Source organism: Mauremys reevesii, linkage group 14 (genome assembly GCF_016161935.1).
Source record: "Mauremys reevesii isolate NIE-2019 linkage group 14, ASM1616193v1, whole genome shotgun sequence".
In the NCBI taxonomy this organism is placed as follows: domain Eukaryota; kingdom Metazoa; phylum Chordata; order Testudines; family Geoemydidae; genus Mauremys; species Mauremys reevesii.
In genome coordinates, this window is record NC_052636.1 from 20,967,791 (window position 1) to 20,991,779 (window position 23,989).

Below are 23,989 nucleotides of genomic sequence, written 5' to 3' on the forward strand. Positions count from 1 at the left end.
CTGTGACTGCAGTTCCTGGAAGGAAAGAGAAGAACAGAAAGTGACGAGAGAAAGAAAAAGAGAGATTCCCTGTCACCTCTCTCCCTGCTGCCTCCCCCCTTGTATTCTGTAACCCCATTTTACTGGGTTCCCTGTGCTGGTGCCTCTGACACAGGCTCATGTGCAGAACATGGGAGCTCTGGCTTCTCCTAAATGCTGTAGAGTGTGAGTTCCTGGAAAGGGCAGGGGAGAGGGAGTAAGAGAAGAAAGGCAGAGACATTGGAGACGAGGAATTGAGGGGAGAAGAAGGAGAGAACAGAGAGACAATAAATGATTGAAGCAGAACAGGTGTCCCAACTCCATCTTGCTCATCACAGGTGTTCAGAGAGACAGGTAGTTGCAGGTTTTCCAGTGTCAAGTCTGAACTTTGATTCTAACAATGTGCATTGAAATATCAAGGGGATCTCCACATACCTGAGCTCTTCCCCCCTCCCTTTTTTAGTATTAATTTTTATTTTGACGTGTTTGGCTTAACCGTGACCTTCCCTTTCCCCACCTGTATTGCAATTCGGGGTTTATGTTTATTTTGCTTCCCTTTTGTTCATACTGCAGGAGCAAAAACTGACTCAAAACTTCATTTCCCCACCATGCCGGAACATCCTACAAACAGCTCATGCAGCTGGACTCATAACACACAAGGCCAGGGGATGGGAGATGCAGGTTTCCAAGTGTTCTGTCTTTCTCAGATGACACATTCCAGCCCCTTGTGTGCCTCCATCCTGTATGACCTGCTGGACTTTAACACATTTATTGTCTCATTCTATAGGTAATGTGATTGTAACACAATGTGACTGAAATTAAACCACTTCCAGATGAGGAAACAACAGAAGAGAAAAGCCATTATTGCATTGGCTGGGGATCAAACCCAGATCAACTGCTTGGAAGACACCTATGCACACCACTATACCACCAATGGATCTAGCAAAAGGAGCTTTCCTGCAGGCTCTGTGTGCTGGCAGAGGGAGTGACACATGACCATGGAAGTAGTGAGTAGTGAGTCACTCCTTGTCTTTCCATGCCTGTCACTAGCAAATAATGGCCACCCTGGATCCACCCCAGAGGTGGCTGCATCTTAGTACTGCGGGAAGCAACCCCACACAGAGGCCATTTGTCATGGGGTTTGGGATACTTCTGGACCCACACTGCACTCAGAGTGACCTCCTCATCCCGTGCCAGCAGGAGAAAAGAAAAGGGTCCAGCCAACTCTCCCGTTACCAGCTGGGAACCACCGATCCCCAAACAGGGGGAGGCCTCTGGCTTTGATGGGTATTAAATATCTGGCTGGTCTCTTTCTTCTACAAACATTTTAACAGAGGTAAAGGAGGGAACAAATGATTCTCAAAGGAGTCGGGAAAGATGATCTCTGGGCAATTTAACCCCCTGCGACCTCCAGGATGGAGAAGGACTCAGGGCAACAGGCAAGAAAGGAGAAGTTGCTGGAATTCAGAAACACAGAAATTGCCTGAATTGCTGGAATTCAGGCAAAACCTGAGCTTCGAGACCAACGTTCAGAAATGAAAGCGAAAGGGTGGAAATCTGAGAGATTTTGGATCCATTTTGCAAATTATAGAGAGGAAAGTGGAAAATCAGAGGGATTTTATATCAGTTGTCGATAGGAGGTAAAATCTGAGTGTTTCACATCAATATTTGATAAATGAATAAAGAGGAAATGGGCAACATTTGCAAACATTTTATATCCAGGTTCAAGAATCTGAGAAAAGGTGTAAATCTGAGATTTTCTTGGTATTTTATAATTAGAGAGACAGGGGGAAATCTCAGGGCATATTCAATTAGAAATAGACAACTAGAGAGCAGTGGGGCAAATGTTTAGGGTATTTTATATGAATCTTTGAGATTTGCACAGAAAATGTGTCACAAACTGCGTATTTGATAACATGAGAGAAAAACACCAAGGTCTGAGGGGATTTTATATTGCTGTTAACGAACTAGTGGAAAAGGGGGACTGTTGGACTGGATTTTATACGACTGTCCAATACATAAACACAAAGTAATGGTTCCCCACCCCACCATTCCCATGGGCAGCAGGGAGCCCTTTGAGGAGCTGATTAAATGGGAGGGGGATGGGGAGCTGAAAGGTCCCTGGATAACGGACGGGGGCAGCTGTGGGGGATGGACAGGTGACTGGCAACTGATGGTTGGGGGCAACTGTGTTGCTAGGTAGGGGGCAACAACTGGGATTGGGAAATGGGGGTCTGGGCAGTCCCCACGGGGGACACATGCGCCTCCCTTCCAGTGATGAGCTGCTAAAATCTTAACAACCGGTTCCCTATAAAAAGTTCTGATTTAAGAGATGTGCCACAGTATGGATTTTTTGTACCAATAGGGTTACCATACGTCCGTATTTTCCCGGGAGGAATTTTTAAAATTTACCTCCCAGACAGCGATTTAAGAACCTAAAAGCCTGACATCTCTGGGAAAATACAGATGTATGTTAACCCGACCTACAGTTCTTTTTTACAAAGATGGGCCTGAACTAGAAATGAGCTCCATTTCCAATGTGTGGGTCCCCGCCACCCCCTGGGGTGTGCTAGGGTGACCAGATAGCCCAATTTTATTGGGACAGTCTCAATTTTGGGGTCTTTTTCTTATATAGGATCCTATTAACCTCCACCCCATCCCGATTTTTCACACTTGCTGTCTGGTCACCCTAGGATGTGTACAGATGTGGGTCCCAGCTGCTCCATGCCCCCCTCATTGAAGCAGGTGTGCAGGGTTAGTGCCCTGGGAACTGCAGGGCACCAGTGGACATGGGGCTGGCTGCAGACAGGGGCGTGGGGCAGGGCTAGCTGGAGGCAGGGAGTGTGACACGGGCTGGCTGCAACAGGAGCTGGCTTTGGGCAGGTGGTGCAGACAGGCTGTGGCGGGGCAAGGGGCTGGGGCAGGGGTCGGGGGGTGGCAGGGGCTGTGGGCAGGGACTGTGGCAGGAGGCAAGCGGGGTGGCAGGGGCTGTGGCAGGATGGATGGCAGGGGCTGGCTCGGGCCAGGGGGTGCAGACAGGGGCTGGCTGGAGGCGGGGCGGCAGAGGCTGCGGGTGAGGGGGTGGCATGGGGCAGCTGTGGGCAGGGAGGAGCGGGGGTGCAGACACTCACACAGGGGGAGCAGCTGGGAGCAGGAGGTGGCTGTAGGCAGGGGCTGCGGGCAGGGGTGCAATGGGGGTGGCAGGGCAGGGGTGCAGACAGGGGCTGGGGGCAGGGCAGGGGTGCAATGGGGGCAGGGCAGGGGTGCAGACAGGGGCTGGGGCAGGGGTGCAATGGGGGTGGCAGGGCAGGGGTGCAGACAGGGGCTGGGGGCAGGGGTGCAATGGGGGTGGCAGGGCAGGGGTGCAGACGGGGCTGGGGGCAGGGCAGGGGATGCAATGGGGGTGGCAGGGCAGGGGTGCAATGGGGGTGGCAGGGCAGGGGTGCAGACAGGGGCTGGGGCAGGGGAGCAATGGGGGCAGAGCAGGGGTGTAATGGGGTGGCAGGGGTGCAATGGGGGTAGGGCAGGGGGTGCAGACAGGGGCTGGGGGAGGGGGGCAGGGGCTGGCTGCGGCGGGGGGCTGCAGGCAGGGGGCTCTGGGCGGGGGAGGGGCGCAGACACTCACACGGGGGGGTGGGGCTGGGAGCAGCAGGAGGCAGCCGGGCACCCACCAGGCAGCAGCAGGAGCCCCAGGGCCAGAGCTCCAAAGAGCAGCAGCAGCAGCAGGGCCAGGAGGAAGCTCACGTGGCTCCCGCAGCGCAGCGCCCCCCGGCGGCCGGCAGGAGGAATTGCACCTTCCCAGGCAGAGCCCATCAAAGCGACCCGGCTCCAGCTCCCCCTGCCCCCTGCCCTGCCCTGGCAGAGACCCGGCACCTCCTAGAATATCAGGGCTGGAAGGGACCTCAGGAGGTGTCTAGTCCAACCCCCTGCTCAAAGCAGGACCAATCCCCAACTAAATCCCCAAATGGCCCCACAAGGAGTCAGCTCCCAGCCCTGGGTTTAGCAGGCCAGTGCTCCAACCACTGAGCCATCCCACCCCCACTCCAGGGGCAGCCATGTGCTGGGGAATGACTCAGGGCAACAATTTCCCACCTACACAAGGACAAATCGCTGCAGATAAAACGGGTGGGAAAATGCCCCTCACTAGAGAAGATTTTAAACTGACGTTTGAGACTCATGGGGAGAACGGGGGAAATCGGGGGGGACGGGAGAGCTGATCATTGGAGGGGAAAGGGGGGGAATCGCCCCAGATTTTATAGCCCGTGTGAGACACTGAGAGAAAAGGGGCAGAACTAGAGAGAATTTGTATCGGGGCGAGAGGCAAGGGGCACAAACAGGGACAGGATCCAATTAACCCCCCTCCCCCCTTCCCCCGCCCGCCACTCCCCCCCCCGGGGAATTTCCTGGCTGCACAGAGACAGTTCAACCCCCCCCCCCGCGTCCCACTGACCTTCCCCCACAACTCCAGCTTCTCCTCCCTGCCTGACACCCCCATCTCCCCCACACCACAGGATCCCCGCCAGGCCCCAGTCTCTGCCCCAAATCCCACTGGGGCTGAGGCAGCTCTGAGGCTTCTCCCAGGTTCCCTGGGGCAGAGTCACTTTCCTGCCCAGCCCCAGTGCCCCCCCCGGGGTCTCTCACTCCCCGGGGGGCTCCGTGGGAGGCTGGACACCAGGGATGCAGGACGGCAGGAATGGGGGTGACAGGCCTCCTGTTCCTCAGTCTCACGGCGGGACCCAGGGGGCTCGTCACTCTCCGGCTCGGGAGCACTGGGAAGACCCGACCGTGGAGGGGCCGTCGCTGGGGGGGACGGCCCCGCGCAGGCGCTGAGCACGTCCTTATATCACTTCTGTGGCGGGAAAAGTGCTGAGGAGATGGAACGCTGAGGGCTGGTTTTGGCGGGAAAAACCGGTTTGGACTGGTTTGAGCCTGTCCCCTGATGGTAAACAAGTCCCCTCTCAGAGATGGAGTCCAGGGGTCAATAGTTCATATGCTCCAGATTGGATCTTATTTTAAAGCCAGTGATTTACCTCATAAACATCTTATTAACCAACTAATTGAACCTATTAAACAATTTATACTTCTTACACCTAACAATGAGATAAAAAAAAACAACAACACAGACAAACCTTATCGGTAACAGCTAATGTCCTAACTGGGAAATCAGCAGCGGTTTGTAGCAGGGGAACTCCACCAGAGAGGTCCTTTGGGGCCATCTGCCTGTCCCAAGTCAGGGTAAAGGAGGAGGGTTGGGCGTGGGGCTAGCAACTCCACCCTGTAAAAATCAGCTTGCTACAGAAACGCCAACAATAGAGTTAACAGAGACTTTTAGCCTGGAAAAAGAAGGGTCTTCAACTCGAAGATGCATGACGCTGGGTGGTGAAAGCCGCGAGGAAGCCACTAAGCCGATCACCCTTCTTGCAGCCAGGAGGATTACCATCGGCACATGGAACGTGAGGACCATGTACGAGTCAGGAAAGACGGCGCAGGTTGCAGCAGAGATGAGGAGCAACAACCTGACCCTACTAGGCATTAGCGAGACAAGATGGACGCAAGCTGGACAGAGACGACTGTTGACAGGAGAGCTGTTGCTGTATTCAGGACATGAAGAGAGCGACGCACACCACACACAGGGAGTAGGCTTCATGTTGTCCAAGCAGGCACAGAGAGCACTGATTGGTTGGGAGGCACATGGTCCCAGGATCATCACAGCATCCTTCAGAACTAAAATGAAGAGGATTAAGATGAATGTTGTTCAGTGCTACGCTCCAACCAATGACAGTGAAGAGGAGGACAAAGACTACTTTTACAACAGACTCCAGAAAATATTAGAGACTCTCCCAGACAAAGACATTACCATCCTTATGGGAGACTTTAATGCCAAAATTGGACCTGATAACACAGGATACGAACAAGTCATGGGGACCCATGCTCTGGGAGAGATGAGTGAGAATGGAGAGAGATTTGTGGATCTGTGTGCACTTAACAATCTGGTCATAGGAGGCAGCATCTTTCCTCACAAGCGGATCCACAAGAGTACCTGGGTATCGCCAGCAGGCATGACAGAAAACCAGATCGACCATGTCTGCATTAGCAAGAAGTTCAGAAGATCCTTGCAGGACGTTAGAGTTAGAAGAGGAGCAGACGTGGCGTCCGACCATCACTTAGTGGTGGCCAGATTGAAGCTGAAGCTGAAGAAGAACTAGATAGACACGTCAGACAGAAGAGCGAAGTACAACGTCAACCTTCTGAAGGACCATAAGACCAAGGAAGATTTTGGATTGATGCTGAAGAATAAGTTTTCAGTACTACAGGATCGGTCTGAGGAAGAGGAAGACAGTGTACTCAACAGATGGCAGAAAGTGAGAGACACACTTAGGTCAGCATGCCAGGAAGTGCTTGGAATTAAGAAACACCAGCAGAAAGAGTGGATCACAGCAGAGTCCTTGACAAAGATAGAAGACAGAAAGAAGAAGAAGGCAGCAGTCAACAACAGCAGGACTAGAGCAGCAAAGGCCAAAGCTCAAAAAGAGTATGCTGAAGCCCACAGAGCAGTGAAGAGGAATATTAGGAAGGACAAGAGAGATTATGTGGATGGACTGGCAGCAGAAGCAAAGCAGGCAGCATACAGCGGTAACATGAAACAGCTGTACGATACTACCAAGCGACTGTCTGGAAAGTTCAGCAAGCCAGAACGTCCCGTTAAAGACAAGCAGGGAAAGTCTATAACAGGAATAGAACTACAGATGAACAGATGGGCAGAGCACTTTGAGGAACTCCTGAACAGACCAGCACCACCAAATCCACCAGACATCGACCCAGCCAACGAGGACCTCCCAATCAATTGCGATAAACCAACCAGAGACGAGATCAGAAAAGCCATCACCATGATGAAGAACAGGAAGGCGGCTGGACCTGACGATATCCCAGCAGAGGCCCTGAAAGCAGACCTGGATGCCTCAGTGGAAATGCTGTACCCCATCTTTGAGAAAATATGGGAAGAAGAAGTGATTCCGGATGACTTGATAGAGGTATATCTCATCTAAATCCACAAGAAATGAGACCTCTTCATCTGTGCCAACTATAGAGGTATCACACTCCTGTCGGTTCCATGGAAGGTCTTCAACCGAGTCCTCTTAGAGAGAATGAAGGATGCCGTCGATCCACAGCTACGAGATGAACAGGCAGGTTTCCGGCAGAACAGATCATGCACGGACCAGATAGCAACGCTCCGCATCATAGTCGAGCAGTCTATGGAGTGGAACTCCTCGTTGTACATCAACTTTGTTGACTATGAGAAAGCATTCGATAGCGTGGATCGAGAGACCCTCTGGAAGCTCCTTCGGCACTATGGCATCCCAGCAAAGGTGGTCAACCTGATCAAGAATTCATACGACGGCATACACTGTAGAGTGATCCATGGAGGGCAGCTCACAAACAGCTTCCAGGTGCGAACCGAGTCAGACAAGGATGCTTGTTGTCACCACTTCTCTTTCTTCTCGTCATCGATTGGATTATGAAGACATCCACTTACAAGCGTAGGAATGGAATCCAATGGTCATTGTGGACCCAGCTTGATGACCTGGACTTTGCCGACGACCTTGCACTCCTTTCGCACAGTAAACAGCAGATGCAAGAGAAGACCAACGTAGTGGCAGCCACGTCATCACAGGTTGGCCTCAACATCCACAAGGACAAGACCAAGATCCTTAGGATCAATTCCATCAGCAACGACCCAGTCACACTGAATGGAAGCCCCCTGGAAGAAGTGCAGTCCTTCACCTACCTAGGTAGCATCATCAACCAGCAGGGTGGCACAGACGCAGACATCAAAGTAAGGATTGGTAAGGCAAGAGCAGCCTTCTTACAGCTCAAGAACATCTGGAGCTCCAGAGAGCTGTCTTTGGCAATAAAGATTCGACTGTTCAACTCCAACGTGAAATCAGTCTTACTGTATGGAGCTGAAACCTGGAGGACAACCAAAACAACCACCAGGAAGATCCAGACCTTCATTAATAGCTGCCTCAGAAGGATTCTCCAGATCCGCTGGCCAGACACCATCAGTAACATCCACCTCTTGGAGAGGACCCATCAACTCCCAGCAGAGGAAGAAATTAGAAGGAGAAGGTGGGGCTGGATAGGACATACACTACGCAAGCAGCCAACCAACATCACCAGACAGGCACTGCAGTGGAACCCCCAAGGCAAGCGGAAAAGAGGCCGCCCAAGAAATACCTGGCGACGCGACCTTCAGGTTGATAGCAAAAAAATGGGCTATACCTGGAACCAGCTAGAGCGAATGGCCCAGGATAGAAGACTATGGAGATCTGTTGTTGGCGGCCCATACCCCGGTTGGGGTGACGGGCATGAATGAATGAATGAATGATTGTAGCGGGGGGAGCGCACAGTCTGAATGTGGATGACCCGACCCCAGCCCCCAGCCCCACATAGCAGTGGGGCTTGGCACTCTCTGTGCATTGGTGTGGTGGCTGAGTGGTTCACCAAGCAGTGACAACCCAAGGAGGTTCCCTGAGTCAGTCTCACTCCTGAGGAGATTCTGCACCAAAAAAATTCTGTGCACAATATTTTAAAATTCTGCAAATTTTATTAGTCAATAAATAAATGTGGAGGCTCCAGCACTGCAGTGGGGAGCACAGGCTGCTGGATGCACGGAGGTGGGAGATCACCCTGCAGCCCCCACTCTCCTCCAGTGAAACAGACTTGGTGGTGGGGCTGCACCTCTCTGCTGCCTACTTCAGGAGCCCCAAAAAGACTCCCCAGAACTGCTCATGAGGGGCACATGTGCCTTCCCTTTGCTTCCCCATCAGGAAGTCAGAAAGCCTGAGCAGCTGGCCCCGGGTGATTTGAAAGGGCCCGGGGGCTCCTGCCACCACTACCGGCAGCACAGCGGGACTAAAGTGGATTCCTGCCCACCCTCGCTCCGCACGGCGCACCACTCCCAGAAGCATCTGGCACATCCCTGCAGCCCCCGTGGGGTGTGTCTCTCGCATGCTGCCCCCACCCCAAGTGCCAACTCTGCCATTGGAACTGCGGCAATGGGAGCTGCAGGGGTGGTGCCAGCGGGCAGTGGTGCCAGGAGACCCACGCCCCCTGGGCCTCCTCCATGTAGGAGTTGCTGCCAGATGGGGTGTGGGTCACTTTGGGAGCTGCCCAAGATAGGTGCCACACCCTACCCTCTGCCCCAGCCCAGATCCCACACCCCGCCCACACCCAAACTCCCTCCCAGAGCCCACCACTGCCCCCCAACATCCTGCCCCATCCCAGAGCCCACATCCAAACTCCCTCCCCGGGTCCACCCCCCGCCTCCCCTGCACCCCAACCCCCTGCCCATCCCAGAGCCTGCACCTCATGTACCCAAACTCCCCCCCAGCACTTTGAGGGGGGGGCGAGGAAGGACGGGCAGGACTTGGACCAGTTCTGGGCATCACCAAAAGTTATATAAACCTGGTGATGCTGAGCTGGAGCCCTAGTCACTGCACATCTCTCTCCTGACAGGGGACTCCGTGGGGCAGGGCGCTGCTGGGGTTTAGTCCTTCCTTTAAGGGCTGTGGAAGGGGGAAGAGGGAGAGAATTTGCTCCTCTGTTCTCTGCGGAACACGTGCAGGCAGCGGGATTATCTCCAGGGCTGTAACAAAACACAAGCTAGCAGAGGCGGGGAAGGGATTTCCTGCAGGATGGATTCCCAGTGCAGCTCCCAAGCTGTGCCCTGGCGAGCTGTGCCCAGGGGATTTAGATGCTTTATGTAAGGGGACTGTTGCCCCCTTACTAACATTCAGTGGGGGGGTTGGTTGCTAGCTCCCAGCACTAAAAAGGGAGGGGTCGATGGGAAATCAGGAGCCTGAGACTGACAGTCCCCAGGAACAATGTGGAGAGGCCAATGCTCCAGGTCAGCCTGATTGACAGGGCGGGCAGGCTATTCAAGGAGTCAGGAGGCCAGGAGGGTCCCGTCCTCCCTGTGAGCTGGAATTGTCTGAGTCACATGGAGTGGGGCCGAGCTAAGGAGAGAGCAGGGGACCCAAGCTGAGCTGATGGTAGCAGAGCTGCAGCCCCAAAGCCAGAGCACAGCCCAGAGAGAGCAGCCCTGCCCTGGGAGCAGAGCTGTAACAACTGGAGCCAGAGAGGCCAGACAAGCAGCCCAGGGAGCTGAAGGCAGAGCAGCAGCAGCAGCCGTGCTGAGGCAGAGCGGAGCTGGAGCAGTCCGGAGCTGGGTGCGGTGAGCAGCTGGGGAGAGCGAGGGGGACCCTGGGCAGTGGGCCCAGCACAGGGAGACGCCTCAGCCAAGAGGCCCTGCAGGCCAGACTTGGAGGGGGATCGTAACCCTGACAGGGTGGGGGTGATGCTGGGGAGAAGGGTCCTGCCACCCAGAGCCTGAGAGTGTGTGGCCACCGCCAGAGCAAGTGTCCAACCTGCAGCGTCCCTGCAGCACAGCCAGGGCCTGAGGAGGCGGCCTGGGACCTACAAGGAACAGACTGTGAAGTGCCCTGATGTCCAGAGACACTTTTTGTGATGGTCCCTGCCACAGAGCGGGGTGATGTGTTTTCCTTTAACCTTTCCCATTTTTTCTTATTTTTTAAATTTTGTTAATTAAATAACTTGTATTTGCTTTAAATTGTATGATGTGATCAGTGGGTCAGGGAGGGGCGCAGTGCAAAGAGAGGGACACCCTAGCCCCTGTCCTGGGTGACCACAGAAGGGTTGGGGGTCGAGCCCCCCAGGAATCCTGGGCCCAGCCTTGTTGGGGTTATGAGGACTCTGCCAGACAGGAGGGTAGCAGGGGAGTCCTCAAGGGCAGGGAGGCCTCTGGGTAAAGGAAGTGGGAGCGAGGACTCAGATCCTTTTGCCAGCCCACTTCTCTGGGGTAGTGCAGAAGCCAGGAAAGTTCCCCACAATAGCAGGACCATTGCCCCACTTATATCTAGATACAGTACCAGGCACATAGGAGGATTTCCCCTTCTGAGTCATGGAAGCAGAAATTGACTTTTCCTTTCCAGATTTAGCTAATGTTCAGAAAGAGAATCTAGCACCTGCCTTCCAGATCTGAACACCTCAACATTCAGAAGTGCTCAAGCTCAATTTGGGCAGCTGTTACTTCATTTCTCCCAAATCAAATATACTGATCCACTGTCATTTGCTGTAGAAAAAGTAGGATAAAATTGAGCAAGAAATGCTTCCCAGGGGTTATTAGAACTGGAATTGCTATTTTCAACAGTGATTGCCAATTTTTTTCTAGTTTTGTTTGTTTGAAAGGAAGACAGTGATATTGCATTGGCAAATTCCCCAGAGAAAGAAAGAATAATAAAGGCACCTCAACTTTTCCTCATTTATGGAGGACAGTCTTATAATATGCATCCAGGTATCCTCCAATCACACAAGCTGAAAATTGTTCCATTTTACTGCAGTTCTGTAACCATATGGGAACCAATCCTGTCTATGTTCTGTGCACATCCAAAATTCCTGCTGAATGACCCATCCTGGGAGCGAGTTACCAGTGACCCAGGGCTGGGGTGGAAGGAGGGTACAGGTGGCGGGGAGCACCCAGGCCTGGGGCGGCAGGGGGTGTGTGGGTTGGGAAGCATTGGTGGGGGGGAAGGGGAGAGCCCAGATCTGGGGCAGCACAGGATGTGGGGGGGGAGCCCAGGGCTGGAATGGCAGGGGGTGTGGGTTGGGGGGGGAAGAGCCCAGGGGTGGGGTGGCAGGGGGATGCAGGTGTGGGGAGGCCCAGAGCTGTGGCGGCAGCGGGTGCAGGTTGGGGGGAGCCCAGGGCTCGGGCAGCAGGAGGGTGTGAGGGGGAGCCCAGGGCTGGGATGGGGGCAGCCAAATTTTTTTTTGCTTAGGGCAGCAAAAAACCTAGAGGCAACCCTGCCTCCATGCACTGTGAAGTAGGTAGGAGCAGATCATTATTATCCCTACTTGAAAGAGGGAGAAGCTGAGGCTGAGAAAGGAGAATTGACTTGTCTTAGGTCACACAGCCAGTCAGTGGCAGAGTTGGGAATAGGACCCAAGAGTCCTGATTTTCAAACTAACCCTCGGATCTTGATTTCAGACACTGAATGACCTGAATAAAATGCTCTCAGATGAGCTCCAGACCAACAACAGTGACAGTAATTATTCAGCAAGTATTTGAGGAGAACTGCAAGGTTAGAGAGAATCATGAACTGCTCAGAGACAATTAATGCAGAGAAGCAGCAAAATTAATCAAACATAGAACTGGTTCTGACTTATTTCCTTGGTCTTAAAAGAGAACAAGGACCTGAGTCTCCTCCCTGTCAATAACCCCCTGCTCAGCCAATCAGGGTAGAGACTGAAGACAGGAGGCGGAGGATTCTCACCAGAGAGCCCAAAGGATGGCCCAGGTCACCGGTGGGGATCACTGCCAGAGCAGTATTTCACCTCCCACAGTGAGAGCTGCAGAGCACTCCCTGCCCCCTGCCCCCACACCCTCTCCTGCTGTTGGGAGGGGAACAGGAGAAAGGACAAAAGAAGAAAAAGACAAAGAGAAAGGAGGGATGGAGGAAAAGGTGAAACAAAAAGGACAAACCCCAATGTCCCCAGTGATTCTAAGGGACAGAAAATTCTGCCTCCTTAAGCTCGAGTTTTCCATGCCCAGAATTCAACTGTCACCAGATGGATCAGATGGAACAGGTTTCAGACCTCGAGGAGGCTCTTACCTTCTAAACAGGGACGGCTGTTTTCTAGTAAAATCAGGAAAAGGGAAGGAGAAAACTCGAAAGAGGTTCCTCCTAGCGCTCATGTCCGTGAACCCAAATACTCTCTCAGTCCTCAAAGAGAGACCTGGAGAAGGAGACTTGCTGGAGCAAAGCCACAGGGGTCTCTGAGGTTTCCCTGGCCCCTCGCCCCTGTCCTGCCTGGCTGATGTCAGCATCTCTCTGTGAGGTCACCACCTCCCCACCAATAGTCTTTGACCATAGTCTGAGGTCCTGCAAAAGGCCTTTGTGATGTCACTGCCACACCCCTCCCTTGCTGTGCCAATGTCCTGCCCCTGGCCAGGCACTTTGCAGGTTTGAGCTGCTCCCTGGGGATCACCCCACTCAAGGAGTGTTCGTTCTAGGCAGCAAGCCAGCTAGACAGGGAAACATCAGATGCTGCTCCCAATGCTACACTCGTTTTTTCAGAAATTAGTCGACTTTATGGCAAGAAGAGACCATTAGAGCATCTAATCTGACCCCCTGCATATCACAGGCCTCCTGTATGACACAATAGTGAGTTTATTACGCAGGGTCCAGCCCTCCCTCACTGTGAATAGTACATGAACCAGCCTTGTAATGGAGCTGAGATTTCCCAAGAACTTCAAGCAAAATACACCAGTTTCATAAAACAGATTTATTAACTACAGAAAGATGGAGTTTTAAGGATTATAAGTGGTAGGCATAAAAGAGCAAAGTAAGTTACATGGAAATTAAAGATAAATTCACAATCTAAACTTTACACCTGATTACACTAGGCCGTAGTTCGGTTATGCCACAGGAAGGCTTAATGCTCAAGCTGCAGTGCATGCTGGGCAGGCTTAAGGCCGGGCTCCCCATGGCAGGAGAGAAGAAGACGACTTTGCTCACAGCCAGCGCCCTGCCCCCACTCTCAAGTCATTAATGGCTCCCCCAGGTCAGCCCGAATGGAGCAGCGGTTTTCACTCCACGAAGTCCACTTATGGCTTACAGGCAACTCCCAGACCCACCATGTCGGCCAGAAAGGAGCCCACTCAGCCTCGCCATTGCTGCTTTTCCTTCCCCCCAGAACCTCGCTTCTCCTGGGCTGCAAGGAGCCATCCCTGGGATGCCAAGAGGCAGGCACAGGATTCTGCCTCCCAGCAGCCAGCCGCACCTCCCCCGGCTTTGCAGAACGAATGGTGATGCTCTACTAACCCCGTTTAGTTGCAATGATGTGCTTACTTTCTGCCCTGCCTTTCTCAGCTCGACTTTCCTCTTTTCCCCCATTCCTGCCTCACTTCCTCCTTTGGCAAGTCACGCAGAGGAGGCCAGCAGGAAGAGCCGGCCTCCACCGGCCAACCTCCAACAGCAGAGGAGGCCACGCCGCACTCCTCTAGGTTCTCCAGACTGATGCCAAGGTGCTTTCTCCACTGCTGTCAGCACCCTCTGTCATGCGGGGGTTGGAGTTATCCCATGGACAGGCCAATAGGAGAAGGAGGAGGCCTTCCTGAACAGCAAGGGGATCTGGGAAAAGGAAGCCAGCATATTTCTGCCTGATCTTGAACCAGGGACCTTTTGCGTGTTAGGCAAATGCGAAAACCACTACACTACAGAAACTCCATCTGCTTGGTTCTTGCTCACCCTGGCACAGATTGATGGACAAACCTGGAGAAAGTGGTGACAGCCCTTCAATAGGTCAGCTGGCAGAGCAGAGGACTGGAGCCGGTGCTCAGGAAGTCGTCCTTACGTTGCCCTTGTGACTCCAGCTTGAGGGAGAGCTTCTTTTTCTTCCCCTTGCTGACAAAGAGCAAGAGAAGAATGAAAGGTCAGGGGGGCCAACTCGGTGCAGAAGCCCATGCTGTCTTTTCCTGCTGCATAGCCTGAAATGAGGGACTCGTGGCAGTTAAAGGCACTGCTGCACTTTCAGAAAACATCCCACCCGTGCACAAAAGGGGATAGAAGAGCCTGTTAGTCTAGCATGCTCCCAACTGAGCTACTTCAGCAGCTGCTCAGTTTCTTTTTGGCCTCTTGTTTTTCTGTCTGGGATGTTGTTGTCAGCTGTGCCACAGAAAAAGGACGTCATTGCAAGCGGCCCATGCAGACAAGATTCACGTTTGCCTTCCTTGCTCGGCTTTACTTGCTTCCTCGCCCTATTCCTGCCTTAGTTCCTGGGTTACCTGAAGGCGACGGGGGGCCAGCAGTACCAGGAGGAAGTTGGGCAGCTAGACCCTGGTGGCAAAAGTCCTGCCACCACTTGCCACCCCACTCTCTTCTCCCAGCGTCACATATTGGCCACCAGGGACTTGGGGCCCAGCAGCGCAATGGAAGGCAGCGGACAGAGCCACCCTCGCCTTGAAGCTCCAGCTCATTAAACCACATCTTCAGTCACTGATGGCCAATGAGAGACCGACACCGCTTGCTATTTTAGCACTTAGAAATGCCCTTGGTCAGTCATTGGATCTCTGTAATGCTGTTACAGAACAAATGAACATAGAATCTCAGTGTGACATTCTATACCTTTCGGGGAGCGGCTGTAACCCCCATAATCATCGTGATCTTACATATAGAGCATGACTTGTAAGGTATCAGGGAAAGGATATGATCGGCTGAAAGTCACTTCTCTACCCATAGATGTAGACCACTCATGCATATGAAGTCATGAGAATTGTGCAGTGTGATTGTCACTGTGCTGCAACGTGGGGGAGTCAGCCAAATATTAGCTCCCTAGTGGCAACAGCAAGGAAAATAACCAACACCCGGACAGGGTGTCAAACAACCCATCGACAGCCATTGTCCAGCAAGGGAGCTACAATGCAATGACTCACCTCCATGAGGACACCCCAGGGGAATTGCTCAGACTTGCTTGGAGAGACGCAGTGATGCTCAGCTGACTCTGAAGGGGCGGGGGGCAAAGCCATGAGGGAAGAAAGGACATGATAAAAGGAGAGACATTTGCCAGGCTTTATCTCTCTCTGTCACCTACATCTACAGCCACCCCCACACCAAGCAACTGAAGTGCTGATGAAAGGGGAGAGCCTGGCTGAAAAGCCACCAGCCAGCCTGTGGTGAGAAGCATCTGAGTTTGCAAGGGTACTGAAAGGGTTAAGATCAGCTTAGTATTAAAAGCAATGAGGAGTCCGGTGGCACCTTAAGGACTAACAGATTTATTTGGGCATAAGTGTTCGTGGGTAAAAAGCCCACTTCTTCAGATGCATGGAGTGCAAATTGCAGATAGAGGCATAAATATAGATTGGAACATGAAGTGACGGGAGTTACCGTACAAGGGGAGAACCAGTGTTGAAGGCTAATTCAGTCAGGGTGGATGTGGTCCTCTTTCCCATAATTGATGGGGAGGTGTCAATACCAAGAGAGGGAAAATTGCTTTTGTCATGAGCCAGCTACTCCAAGTCCTTATTCAAGCTCAAATTAATGGTGTTAAGTTTGCAAATCAATTGCAACTCTGCAATTTCTCTTTGAAGTCTGTTTTTGAAGGTTTTTTGAATGGCTACTTTGAATTATTAGGTGTGAATGTGTAAATGTGCTATTGATTATACAAGTCCCGTATGATCTCATGATTTGGATTCCTGGTTTTTCACCCAGGCGGCCTGGGTTCAATTCCCAGTGTGGGAACAATGCAGAGCTTTTGCTCAGAGGGGAGGCAGGAAATGAAAGGAATGGGAAGGGATCCTGCCAGCAGGGGAGTTGGACAGTGTTGGAAGGGGATCCCAGAAGTGGGGGTGGGGCAGTGGTCCTGGGGGGAGATGAGGGAAGGATTCCAGCTCTATGGGAAGTTGACATTCTGGAGAGCACAGGCCTGGCATGGGGGGTGGGAAGAGTGAGTGTGTCCCTCTAAACTCACCACCAGGAGACTTGGAAGAATTACGTATTTGTTGGTAAATGTCAATTTCTGTGTAAACACACGACCCAATGGCAAAATCTTTCCATCGATAATCATCAAAACTAACAGATGGGCAAAGTAAGAAACATGTTGCTTGAGAATGTATCCTATTCTAATCCTCTAGGGTTCCCTTTTGCCTTAGGCACCACCACGTGGGCATTTCATATCCCTCCTCATTTTCACACAGACTCACAATTTCCTTTACACAGATCCATGAACAGCAAAACCTCCCCGTGTCTATTGTATGAGCCAGGGCATTTGATTCCACTGAAACCTTCTCTCCCGCAATGGCAATGGTCAGACAGAGGGAATGCATCCACCTTCCCCCTGGCAGTGAGATATTCACTGTCCTTTTCATGCTGCTGTTATTCCTGAGTCATCAAGGATGGAATAAAAAGCTGAATTTCTCCAGGGTGAGGAAAGAAAGGAGCCACCAACGCCCTCAAAAATCTCAATGCCCAGAGAAAACCTGCCTCTGTTATTGGACTCACAGAGGTGCTGGCAATACAACGGGAAAAGGGACTGTCTGAATTTCCAGGGCAGGGAATGAACAATCTACAGCAACATCATTAACCACAAACACACCCTCATCATGCTCCAGCCAGTAGGGAAATGGGCAGGAATTCTTGCGGTTCAGCCATGGCCACACGTACAGAGCTGCACAGCAGTGAGTGTGCTGGGGAAGCTGGTCTGAGCAAACAATTTGTAATGACCCTTCAGTGAGAACAGAACCAGAGTGTAGAAAGGCCCCTCTGTTAAGTGGTTGTGGCTGAGGCCTTAGGGAGCTGAACTAGAAAACCATGGGTGTCTTTCTGTAAAGGTTTGATCCTTGCCAGCTAGGCAAGGCTGGTGTGTGGTGTCTCCATGGCTGTACTTCCAGGGTCTGATCACCCACGGTGCCATAGGGAGCTAAGCCTAGACATATTCAGAGGCTAAGGCAAGGTCAATATTTCAAACAGTGAGTCTATGCTGCTGCAGCTCAGTAATGGAGATGCTCTGTGCCAGGGTTTCTCAAACGTCCTTTCACTGCAACCTCCTTCTGCCAAAATAACTTAATACGTAGCCCTGGAAAGAGGGACCAAGCACCAAGCCCTCCACTCAAAAGTGCAAAGACTGAGCCCAAGTGGGGGGAGGGCAAAACCAAAGCCTGAGGGATTCAGCCCTGGGTTGGGGGGCTCAGACTTTTGGCTTCAGCCCCAGGACCCAACAAGTCTAATGCCAGCCCTGGTGACCCCATTAAAACAGGGTCACGACCCACTTTGCGGTTCTGACCCACAGCTTGAGAACCACTGCTCCATGCTGCGGGGGGAGAGTTTTCCTGTTGGTGTAGTCAATCCACTTCCCCAGGAGGTGGCAGCTCTGTCATGGGGAGAAGCTATATCAGTGAGGGTGCAAGCTGTGGTGTTGACCACATTTAAGAAGTTTAATCAAACCCCATTTTTAAAACCACCTGTGGTCTGCGAATGACAAAGGAGCTCGATGATGCAGGGTCTGTCCTTCAAAGTCCTGGAGAACATGATTCCATACTCCTGTTGTAATGGGGGTACAGCTCAGTGGTAGAGTGTTTGATTGCAGATCAAGTGGTCCTTTGTTCAAACCCAGATGCCCTCTTGAAAAAAAAAATTTCTTCTCCATTATGTTCAGGAGCTCCACCATACAAGGATGCTTGAAATGAATGTGAACACTCAATATTTCACTGTCCAAATGCATAAAAACCTAGCAAACCTGTCCATCAGCTCATGTGTGGGAGCTGAGGAACTACAGTGTGCAAAAGATGCAAACAGCCTTAACACTCACTACTTGGGAACTGTCAAAAGAATTAAAGAAAAAATCTCCTGACAGCTCTAGAGAAGGTTTTTATGAAGTTTATCTCCTTTACGAATTCTCTGATGTTTAGAAAGGCCTGAACTATGAGTGAAGCTTTTCCCACACTCGCAGCATTCATATGGTCTCTCTCCTGTGTGGACTCTCTGGTGAGAGATAAGAGAGAAGAGGTGAGTGAAACTTTTCCCACACTCACTGCATTCATAGGGTCTCTCTCCTGTGTGGATCCTCTGATGCACAGTAAGGTTTGAGCTCCGAGAGAAGCTTTTTCCACACTCGGAACATTCATAGGGTCTCTCTCCTGTGTGTGTTGTCTGATGAGAGATAAGGGCTGATCTCTGAGTAAAGCTTTTCCCGCACTTGCAGCATTTGTAGGGTCGCTCTTCTGTGTGGATTCTCTGATGAGAGTTAAGGGTATATCTCTGAGTGAAGCTTTTCCCGCACTCACAGCATTCATAGGGTTTGTCTCCTCTGTGTATTCGCTGATGCCTACTAAGGGCTGAGGTACGATTGAAGCTTTTCCCACATTCACAGCATTTGTAAGGTGTCTCTTTCCTGTGGATTATCTCATGTCGAATAAGGGCTGAGCGGTAATGGAAGTTTTTCCCACACTCACTACATGTATTTTCTCGCTTTTCAGTGAGGATTTTCTCCTGGGACGTAGTTTCCTTGAGGTCCCTGTGAGTTCCCTGACAATTAATGGGTTCATCCACTCTCTCCTCTGAGTGGTTTCCCTGCTCTCTCTCTGGTCTGGGGTAATTTTCACCAGCTTTTCCCTGCTCATGGGGGCTGGACACACTCCCTTTGGATCTTCGCAGTAATTCCCCATGCGCTTCGGCGAGCTCAGCATCTTCCTGGTGAGGATTCTGCTCCTCGCTCTCCCTCACCACCCCATCACCTGCTAGAAGAGAGGAGAAATCTCAGAATTGGGGATGGAAAGGCAGAGAGCAAACCCAAGTAAGTGCTGGAGAGAGAGAAAATAAAAATCAGGGACTGAACTCCCCCAAACTCACCCCACAGGGGACAGTGGAGGGGATCAATTCTGCTCCCCACCCAAGACCGGCCTTTAGGGGGGGCGTACGGGTGCCCCACCCAAGGGGGTGCCGGGCGCAGGGTTTGGATTCCCACCTGACCTGCTGCCGAGAGGCTCGCTAGGCTGATGAAAGCGGCACAGGGAGGCAGATAAGCAGCTGCGTGGGGGAGTGGGATAGACCTGAGCTGCAGGGGGAAATTGGATGACCAGCCGTCAGAGCCAGGTGACTGCTCCGGAGCAGAGGGGCCCCTCTCCGCCCTGCTCCACGTGTGCAGCTGCTGCTGTTCCTGTCCCCCCACCCCCCGTTCACCCCCGGAGTCGCCCCGTCCACCCCTGACTGGGAGCATCCTCCTGACTGCGGCACAGGAGTGGAGTGCAAGGGCTGGGGTGAAGGGGGCACAGTGCAGGGGTTAGGGGATCAGGAGGGGGCAGGTGTTGGGGTGCACGAGGGGGGGCAGAGGTTAGGAATTAAGGCGTGTAGGGATTAGGGGTGCAGGAGGGGGAGCAGGCATTTGGGGCAAAGGGACACAGTGCAGAGGTTGGGGGAGGGGAACGTGGGTTGCCTAGGGAGCCCATGGGAACCAGGGGCACCAAAATGCAAGTTTGCCCTGGGTGCCATTTCCCCAAGGCCGGCCCTGCCCACATCCCATCCAAACACTCAGTAGGAAGGGAGGGAGCTCCAGCCAAGGTGTCAATCATCATGTGTAGGAAGCCAGGAGTGAGAGCTGCTGGGGACTGTCCTGAGCTCACAGAGTCTGTGTGGGGAATCCCTGCGAGTTCTCTCAGGCACTTACAGTTTCTGGGTTGGTTTAATGTTTCCTCACCTGTGCAGGGACTTCCCAGGATCTCGCTTTCCATCGAACCAGGGAGATCCAGGACCCACGGCTTTTCCCCTCGTTCCAGCGGGAAGATCACAGAGGGTTGGGAAACTGGAAACCCTGCTCAAGGGAAAGAAAACAAAGGAGATCAGGGGAATTCATAGGCCATCTATCATCATAAAAAACATTCTATTAGTTTAACCCCAGTCCATTTTAAACAATAAAATCGCAGGGCCAGCTCCCCAGGTGCTCAAAGATGCAGAACACTCTGCTTAGGAGGGATTTAACTATCCCCTTCTTTGCGGGAAACACACACAGCCAGACACTCATTATCAAAGAGGCTCCTAAAAAACAGAGACTGGAACTGCATTTCCCAGAAAGTGAAGACTCCAGACAGAGGGTAAGTCTCCCTGGCACTGCTTCTTGCTGACAGACAGGTCCAGAGCCAAAGAGAGAGTCCAGGGGAAGCTGGGAACAGGAAGCATGGGCTGGGGGGTTCAGTGGAGGGCAGGGATATCACTGAAGGCAGGATCTCAGCAGCATTAGATGTCAGGAAAGCACATCCTGCGGCATTAGGGAACCTAGCGAGTCAGGTATAAAGGGAGGGAGCATAAAAAAAACACTGTGTGTGGAGAAAGCTAGCAAATTAGATGGTGTAGTTCAAGAGCCACAGACCAATTCTTCTGCCAAAGGAGAATGTGAAAAATAAGAATCAGGCCATGCGACTTCAGGAGGGACAAATTCGAAGATCCAAAGAACATGCAGAGAAGAGAGACGGCGGCTCTTGCGGGTGGGGATGGAAAAGGAAGAGTCTCCGTGGTTCATGGAGCCAATTAGTTTGTTTTATCATTCATTGATCATTGTTATGTTCATCTCATATGTTATTTCAGATGTAGTCACTGTGTACGAAATAGATTTAAGTTGTAGGTATAGACAGAAGACAGACAGGTAGAGCCCTGCATGGATACAAAATTTATATCCGCATCCGATCTGCGATCCGCAAAAATGGCCCATGGATATCTGCAGATTTTCAGGGTTCTAGGAACAAAATTTGTACCTGCAGCCGATCCACAAAAGAGGTCTGAATTCTCCACCAGGAGACATGATCAAAGCAAAGGGCTAAGGCAATGAATCCTAAAATCTTCTAATATAGGCTGGAAGGGACCTCAAGAAGTCATCTACTCCATTCCCATCGCCCTGCGGCAGGATCAGGTGTAAATATGCCAGAAGTTTGTCTGACCTGTTCTTAAAACCCTCCTGGGACAAGAATTCCACAACCCCTCTCTTTGTAATCCATTCCAGCACTTCCCTATCCTTATCGCTGGAAAGGTTTTTGTATTACCCACCCTCAAGTTCCCTTGCAGCAGATCAAGCCAATTACTTCTCCTCCTACCTTCAGTGGACGTGACGAACAGTTAATTACTGCTCTCTTATAACAACCCTTGACATATTTGAAGACTGTTCTCAGTTCCCCACTCACTCTTTTCTCAAAATTAAACATGCTCAGTTCTTTCAACCTTCCCTCATAAGTCATGTTCGAGGACCAGGAGGGCGCTTTTCCCTTCTGAATGGAGATGCGCAAGGTGAGGTCAGAGAAAAGGATGTTGGAGTAACTGAGACAGGAGAGGATGACTAAGAGCTGTAGCTGTGCGGATGGATAGGAAAGGCCAATTGTTAAGGATGTTATGCAAAAAGAAAATGCCATGTGTAGGCACACCCTGGATAGGAGGCCCCAGAGGGAGCTCCGTGACAAAGGTATTGCACAGTTATGGGCCTGAGTGACAGGCAGCACAATGGTGCTGTCTGCGTGATAGAGAAAGAGGGTGGGGGGAGGGCTTGGGGGAAATATTAAGAGCTTTGCTTCAGCTGTTGATCTTTAGCTGATGGCTGGACATCAGTGAGGAGATGAGAGAGAGAGAGAGGGGCTGAGATTTCAGTTGCGACAGAAGGAGACAGGCCAGGAGCAGAGAGGCAGAACTGGGAGTTAGGAGCACAGAGATGGTAGTTGAATGTGTGTGTGCAGCTGAGGTTACCCAGAAATAAGGTGCAGAGGAAGAAAAGAAGAGGCCCAAGGACAGAGCCCCGTGGAACCCAAACAGAAGGCTGGAACGGGGGTCAGCCGGCTCATTCTAAAGACACTCTAATGCAGCGACTGGAGGAGGAGAAGGATGTAACTCATCATGGACCTCTTGATGCCACCTGGCAGAGGGCACAGGGTGCCTAATGTTTTACTGGGATCCCACAGACCAGGTACACGCATATTTGTTCACCCAAAGGGGTCGTGTCAGGTGTCTGTCGAGGAACTAGTTAGGTAGGTCTTAGGTAGCTCTTAAAAGCTTTGCCAGTCCAGCTCTATTGTTTAAGGCTGTGAAAAAGTGCCCACACGCATGCGCACACACACACCATCCAACATGGCTCTGCTGGCCAAAGCTCAATTACAGACACAGCTATAGCGGCAAAAGCAGCCATTTTTTAAAACAGGAAACTAAATGCTCATAAGCTACATTAATGCAGCGTTAAGGTTGCCCAGTGCTGTCTCCTGCCTTGCACCATATGGACGGTGAGTAAACTTAAACCTCTGCAGACCAGGAAGTGAAAAGTTAATGTAAACTTTCCCCCAACCCTTAACCCTGCAGCTGGTGAGAATGGTTCTGTGTGGGCGTGCAAAGGTTAACCAACTGCCACAGGGACTCAGGTATTCAGCTCAATGCAGCAGTAACGGGATGAATTCTATGGTCTGTGGTATAAAGGACGTCAGAGTAGATGACCTAATAGTCACATCTGGCCTTAAAATTTATGAACCTATAATCGATCCAAGGAAAGACTAAGTCATTGTCTGTGCTGTGCTCACAGGTGGGAATCCCAGCATCTATCCGCATGCCTCCAGCTGTGTGCACTGGGCCAGCTGTAGCTGAGACTGGCTGATGGAGGGATTGGTTGCAGCAGCTGGGCAGAACTGTGCCTGTGCTATGCAGAGAGGTGCATGTGAAACTTGGGGGGCAATTCTGCCTCATTTCCGTGCTGAGTGTTGTAGGCTTTGTCAGCAAAGATGCCTAAGGGTGTGTTCTTGCCATGGGGGTTGTCAGCACCCTGGGGGCGCATGTTCGAGTGACCTGTGGGGCTTAGTGAGGGGTAAGTGAAGGCAGTGACTCAAAAGGAAAACTCAGGTTGAGGGCAATGGGGTAGTAACACTGTGCAAGTCTCAGCTGGCCTGTGTGCAGGAGGTTCGGTACTGGACAGCAGGCCAGGGGGAGGAAGCTTCTGTTTGCTATGATGGAGTTAAACCCGAATATTATCTTAGCAAAGAGAAGAACATGTTAGACATTCTGCTGTACTGCTCTGTTCCCAGAGCGCTCTGTAACAGGGGAGGGGAGAGGGCTAGTGTGGGTGTCTCTGGCATGTCGGGGTGATGCTGAAACAGGGCAGAGCAGAGGTGGCATTGGGGGAGTGGCATGAACCTTAACTCTGCATTTCTCCTTCTAAAAACCGAAGGAACAGGAACCCTTACCCAGCGAGGTCACATTCTCACAGTTCTCCTGCATGACTTCCCTGTAGAGGGCTCTCTGAGCGGGGTCCAGCAGAGCTCCCTCTTCCCTGGTGAAATACACAGCCACCTCCTCGAAGGTCACCGGCCCCTGAAAGAGCAAGAGCCCAACACTCAGTACCTGCTGCCCCACTCACAGCCCCACTATTCATGGAGGAAAGGAGCCAA